A 6,104-nucleotide genomic window follows, 5' to 3' on the forward strand; every position below is an offset into this window, starting at 1 on the left:
TGTGGAGTTCCTGTCCTCTCCAGATCTTACTATTTCCCACTTTTTACATAAGATTCCATGCACTCTGCCCAACTGTTGGCCATAAGTCTCAGCGTCTGCTTTGATAGTCTGCAGGGTAGAGCCTTTCAGAGTCCCTCTGTGGCAGGTTCCTAGTTTGTTTCCTGTTTTCTTCTTCTGATGTCCTTGCTCTTTGCCTTTCGGGATGGGGATTGAGCATTTTAGTCAGGGTCCTCTCTTAATCTAATTAAAAAATGGGAACAGAGCTAAACAGAGAATTCTCTATAGAGGACTATCGAACGGCAGAGAAACACTTAGAAATGCTCAACATCATTAGCCATTAGGGAAATGCAAATCAAAACAACCCTGAGATTTCACCTTATACCCATCAGAATGGCCAACATGAAAAACTCAAGTGACAACACATGCTGGAGAGGATGTGGAGAAAGGGGAACCCTCCTCCACTGCTGGTGGAAACGTAAACTTGTACAACCACTCTGGAAATCAATCTGGCGCTTTCTCAGACAACTAGGAATAGCGCTTCCTCAAGATCCAGCCATACCACTCCTAGGCATATATCCAAAAGAGGCTCAAGCACACAAAAAGGACATTTGTTCAACCATGTTTGTAGCAGCTTTGTTTGTACTAGCCAGAAGCTGGAAACAGCCCAGATGCCCCTCAACTGAATAATGGATGCAGAAATTTGTGGTACATCTATACAATGGAATATTACTCAGCAATGAAAAAATAAGGAAATCATGAAATTTGCAGGTAAATGGTGGGACCTGGAAAGGATCATCCTGAGTGAGCTGTCCCAGAAGCAGAAAGACACACACGGTATATACTCACTCATATAGACATGTAATATAGGATAAACCTACTAAAATCTGTACATCTAAAGAAACTAATCAAGAGAGAGGTTATTATGTATTTCAAATGCTGATTTCTGATTGTAGCACCCGTATCCATTTGCAATCTTTGTTCTGAGAATTTCTTGTCTCAATGTGGTGTAAACTCTACTCCACAATTATCCTCTGATGTGCCAATAAGACAGCTTACAGCCAAATGGTGTGAAGGAAAGAGAATAGAGCTGAACTTTCTGTCAGCCAAGGTTGGGGGGAGAAGTTAGAGGAGAAAGTAGGGGATTCAGCCATGCACAGATGTCCAAGAGGAACCAGGAGAGAGAGCCCAGCAAGGAAAGCTACAGAGTGCTAGTATCACTGGGACGTACATTGGGAGAAAGCCAAATTAGCTTAGAGAGTTGAGAAAATAGAGTTAAAACTACTCAGTTCTTGTGCTGTCAGGCTTGTTAAAATAATACAATAGAGTCTCGATTATTTGTTTAATAGACGGGTTAAGAGAGAAATTGAGAAGCAAACACAAGTTTCATAAAAATAACTTTAACAGAACACCACTAGAATAGGCAGAGGGGCTTAGTATAAGCCCCTATGTGTCAGTATGGCTTTTGGTGGAGGTGACAGGAGTTGACAGCTGAAGGATAGCAAGAAAGTGAGTACAGCAGATGAGAGAAGGACACAAAAACATAGAGGAGAGGAACAGCATGTAGAATTATAAATAGTCTGGTTTGGCTAGAAGTGAGAGAAAAGGGCAGAACAGGATTCTTGTCCGGAGATAAGTCTGAATTAACTGTCAAGAATAAAGTTGGTTTAAATATTTTCAGTTCATGTTATGAAAATTTAAAAGGTAAAGAAATAAGGACTGCATGGTATTTGCATAGAAACAGAAAGGAGGATCAATGGAACCGCATAGAAGACCCAGAAATAAACCCACACACCTATGAATACTCGATATTTGACAAAGAAGCCAAATCCATTCAATGGAAAAAAGACAGCATCTTCAACAAATGGTGCTGGACCAACTGGATGTCTACATGCAGAAAAATGAAAATAGATCCATATTTATCACCCTGCACAAAACTAAAGTCAAAGTGGATCAAGGACTTCAACATAAAACCAGATACTCTAAATCAGTTGGAAAAAAAAAGTGGGGAACAGCCTAGAACTCATTGGCACAGGAGACAACTTCCTGAACAGAACACCAACAGCACAGGCTCTAAGAACAACAATCAATAAATGGGACCTCATGAAACTGAAAAGCTTCTGTAAAGCAAAAGACACCGTCATCAAAACAAAAAGACAGCCTACAGATTGGGAAAGAATCTTCACCAACCCTTTATCTGTCAGAGGGCTAATATCCAGTATATATAAAGAACTAAAGAAGCAGAAAAACAACAAACCAAGTAATCCCATTAAAAAATGGGGAACGGAGCTAAACAGAGGATTCTCGAAAGAGGAACATCGAATGGCAGAGAAACACTTAAAGAAATGTTCAACCTCATTAGCAATTAGGGAAATGCAAATCAAAACGAGCCTGAGATTTCACCTTACACCCATCAGAATGGCCAAGATGAAAAACTCAAGTGATAACACATGCTGGAGAGGTTGTGGAGAAAGGGGAACCCTCCTCCATTGCTGGTGGGAATGTAAACAGGTACAACCACTTTGGAAGTCAATCTGGTGCTTTCTCAGACAATTAGGAATAGTGCTACCTCAAGACCCAGCTATACCACTCCTAGGTATATACCCTAAGTTTGCTCAAGTACACAACAAGGACATTTGTTCAACCATGTTTGTAGCAACTTTTTTTGTAATAGCCATAACTTGGAAACAACCCAGATGCCCATCAACAGAGGAATGGATACAGAAATTGTGGTATTTTTACACAATGGAATACTACTCAGCAATCAAAAAGGAGGAAATCATGAAATTTGCAGGCAAGTGGTGGGATCTAGAAAAGATCATTCTGAGTGAAGTATCCCAGAAGGAGAAAGACAAACATGGTATATACTCATTTATATAGACCTACAAGATATGATAAACATAATGAAATCTACACACCTAAAGAAGATAATCAAGAAAGTGGACACGGGCAAAGATGATCAATCCTCATTTAGAAAGACAAATGGGATGTGCATTTAAGGTATGACAGGAATCTACCGCAAAAGGCATTTGAAAGACTCTACCTAGCAGTGTTTCAAAGCAGACACTAAGACTCATAACCAAACCCTCGGCAGAGTGCAGGGAATCATATGAAAAAAGGGGAGTTAGTATGATATGGAAAGGATAGGAGCTCTACAAGGTCTAAATATATCTGGGCAAAGGGTCTTTTCTGAGACTGACACTCAACAAAGGACCATCTATGGATATAACCTAGAACTTCTGCTCTGATGTGGCCCGTGGTAGCTTAGTAACCAAATAGTTTTCCAAAGTAAGGGGAACAAGGACTATTTCTAACAGGATCTCAAGGTCAGGCTCCTTGACTCTACCCCCCCCCCCAGGGGAGGAGCAGTCCTGTTAGGCCACAGAGGAGGACTCTACAGCCAGCCCTGAAGATACCTGATAAAACAGGGTCAAATGAAAGGGGAGGAGGTCCTCCCTATCAGTGGACTTGGAAAGGGGCAGGGAGGAGACCAGGGAGGGAGTGTGGGGTTGAGGAGGAAATGAGGGAGCGGGATACAGCGGGGACACAGAGTTAACAAAATGTAACTAAAAAGAAAAAAATAAAATAAGTTATAAAAAAAAGAAAGAAGGAAGATTTGAAATGGCACTTGTCAAGTGACAATTTATGAAGCGCGTTTGTTTGTTTTGGTTTTGGTTTTTGTTGCTGTTAAATTTTAATAAATAAACCTTGGGTTTCTTGGTCATAAACTGAGAAGCTTATACTTGATTTCAGGAATCAGTTAATTAACCCAAATTTAATGAGTAAAATTTGACACCTACCTTGTCTTAATTCTCTAGTTATACTTTGTTCCCATTCCTGAAGCACCTGAAATCAGTCAAACATTATTTAGAATATTTAACTTAAATGAAGACATTATGGTGAGTATTGTATATCATTAAAATATGGCCTTTAAGCATTGTGGTAGCACGTGCCTGAAATCCCTGCTTAAAGGAGGTTGAGGAAAGAGAAATCCATGAATACTAGGCCATCCTGGTTTACACAGGAACAAGAAGGTCAACCGGATCACATAGTGAGACTTTGTCTTTAAAATGTTTAATTGTGGCACGCACCCACCCACCCACTCACTTACTTTAAAATGTTTACAAAAAGCAAAAGGAAAACGTTGCCCCTAATTAACACACAACTGGTAAGACATAGACATAGCTGACCCCCCAACACAGTTGCTACCACCAGAGCCTCAGTGAACATCACAGAATAGTGGGCAGAAAGATCATCATGGGTGTCTATAGTGGTCTCAGTATACTGTAAAGACAAGCTTCTTCGATGAGGGGCTGAGAGCTACATTGGTCTGTAGGTAAATGCATTTAGAATGCAGTTAGAAGTTACACTGGTACAGCAAAGCGGTAGTAGTAGGTTTTTTTTTTTTTTTTTAAGAACCCTTAGTTTCACCAACCATGGGTAGTAGGCTAGGTTTCTCCTATCATGCACACATTCTCTTTTTTTTAGTGGGCCTTAAAGTCCAATTTAGATGGCCATTGGCTGCTCCGGGATACAAGTGCTACTATTACACCATGAGATAGTTTGCCCCCATGGTCTTGGGCATGGGTATGCTGGCTCCCCAGTCGGTGACATGGTTCAAGAGGGCTTAGGAGGTGAGGTATTTTAATAGAAAGTGTGTCACTTGGGATGAGCTTGAGGTTTCAAAGGCTCTTACCGTACCTAGTTCCCTCTCTCTGCTTTCTGCTCGCAATTCAGGATGTGAGCTCTCAGCCTAGGGCGCCAGCCACCATGCCTGTATCCCTGTGCTTTCAAAGAAGCATTAATACCAACATCCCTCAAGTTACCCCACAAACTAGTAGATAAACATTTCCAGACTTTTTAATGGAGGAAGCACCGCTCTGCTACCAAAGCTAGACAAATACTAAGCAAAAAGATAAAATTATAGACCGGCTTCTCAAAAGCAGAAACACAAATGGCTGAGAAATGCTCCTAAATTATTCAACATCCTTAGCCACAAGGGACATGTAAATTAAAATTATGTTACTATTTTAATTTTATCCCAACCAGAATGGTTAAGATCCCAAGTGGTGGCAAGGGTGAAGGGAACTCTTATCCGCTGTTGTTGAGAGGTAAACTGGTACAATCAGTATTGAAATTAAGGTGGAGGTTGTTCAAAGGCTGAAGACAGATCTACCACGTGGCTCAGCTATACGACTCTCAGACATATATTCCCAGGACTCCATGTGTTACCACCGAGATATTTGTGTATCCATCCATATTCACTGTTGCTCTATTTATAATAGCCAGGATAAGGAAACAGCCAAAATATCCATTAGGTGATGAATGGATAATAAAAAATGTGGTGTATTTACACAATTAATATTAGTCAGCTATTAAGAAAAATATCTGTGATACCTTTTATTTGCAAGTCTTTTTAAATGAAATTCATAGGTAATTGGGTAGAGCAAGAAATAATCATCAGGAGTGTGGCAACCCAAGCCCAGAAAGACAAACATCACATCCTTTCTGTTGTTTCTCTTTTGTTGACGTCATCCTGAATCTTTCAATACATGTGTTGTATTTGGAATTCCCATCAAGGTTAGGAAACTACAAAAGGCCTATGGAGAGTCTTTCAACAGAGGGGGGTCTATAATGTGGGGTATGAAGGGTAAGAAGGGAATTACAGGACAAGAAGGGGTTAATTTTGGTAAAAAGGCAGAGTACGGTAATAAAAAAATCTAGGGAGTATAAAAAACATTAAAGACTTCAAAAAAGTCTTATGAAAACCTACTAATGCAGATAATTACTAAAGTACACGTACAGTAAAGTCAAATGGAGTTATTCTATAACATGGCAACCATTCCCCTACTAGACACCACAGTCTAACAGGTGACTATCCAGTCCCAAGAGTGAGTTACTTCTCTAGGAGCCGCTGGCCATTAAGGGTCCAAATAAACCCAACATTACAGCTTTTGCCAATGCTCTTGGCTATCCATGGAACTTGATGGTAAGACCCTATTGCTGAAAATAAAACATACCTGAGTCGTAGAACATGAAGAAACCAAGCTGACATTCCAGCTAGCTTTCCTAGTGCTGGACCTTGTTATATATGCTACTAGAGGAAG

Source organism: Meriones unguiculatus, chromosome 2, assembly GCF_030254825.1.
Source record: "Meriones unguiculatus strain TT.TT164.6M chromosome 2, Bangor_MerUng_6.1, whole genome shotgun sequence".
Classification (NCBI taxonomy): Eukaryota; Metazoa; Chordata; class Mammalia; order Rodentia; family Muridae; genus Meriones; species Meriones unguiculatus.